Raw genomic sequence first — 1168 nt, 5'->3', positions numbered from 1 at the left:
AGAGAGAGAGAGAGAGAGAAACAGATGAGAGGCAGAGCGTAAAAGACTTGACTTACCCTTTATAGTAAATTTTATAAGCCCAATGTTTTCTTAACAAACATCACACTACATTGATCTGATTTTATCGCGCTCGGAAATAAACATTACAGAAAAGAAAGTGTTCAGCTTAATAACAAAAAAACAAGGATGAAAAAAGGAGAGAAGCTGCCAAACTGCAAAATGGGTGATAATTTATGTTTTTTTAAAAATCTCATTTCTTTTTGGGTCCAATTCATTTCAACAGAGCTAAAGATTTTCCGTACGAAGATTTATCTTTTTTCCAATGTTACAATGGCAGCACACCACCCTTTTGCAAATCTTGGAATATTCTTTACTATAATATTTTTAAAAATCAGCTTGATACCCCAAAACCGCCGTTCTCCAAGCATTGTTACTGACCATGAATATTTTGTGTATCTCATCCTATAAAACTGCAATTGGACTATTATGCTGACCTTCTCACTCTGGTAAGGAAACCCAAACAGCAATGACATGGACACATCACCCGTTCATCCGGCCTTGCCAAGATGAACCTGCAATGCAGCGTCCAGGTAAAAAGCAGCTGAGGCAGATCGAAGATGATTTGGGAGGACAACATCAAGGAATGGACAGGCCTGGACCTCAACAAAGACACGCTCAGGAAAGCTGAAGACTGGAAGGAATGGAGGAAGTTGGTGGCCAAATCTTCAAAAGCGCCCGGACGGACATCCAGTTTACGGGATAGGTGAAGGTGAAGTGAACCCTATGATGGGTAAAAAGTTATATCTGTTATATAGTCGTGTCTTGGTTCGACCCGCCTATTAGCGTCAAACCCAGGCTGCAAGAGATACAACATCCCAGATTAAAGAACTGAAATATTTATCAGAAATTCCCTACATAGGAAACGAACTCGTTTCTTTTGCTTGCAAAGCTCAAAGCTACAGTTGCGCGTGATTGGAAGACGCTACTGGTAGGTCCTACGTCTTTACTTTTCCCTCTATTGTTTCTTTCTGTATCTCACTTTTTTTCCATGACTGAATGACCGCTATTGTGACGGCGTGCTTCTCTTTACTGAAACAAACATACAAACAAACAAACAAACAAACATACAAAGCTAGAATTCAAACTGTTACACTTTAGCGATCACCAG

This window comes from Aplysia californica, unplaced genomic scaffold (genome assembly GCF_000002075.1).
Source record: "Aplysia californica isolate F4 #8 unplaced genomic scaffold, AplCal3.0 scaffold00980, whole genome shotgun sequence".
NCBI classification, from domain to species: domain Eukaryota; kingdom Metazoa; phylum Mollusca; class Gastropoda; order Aplysiida; family Aplysiidae; genus Aplysia; species Aplysia californica.
This window is presented reverse-complemented; position numbering follows the sequence as displayed.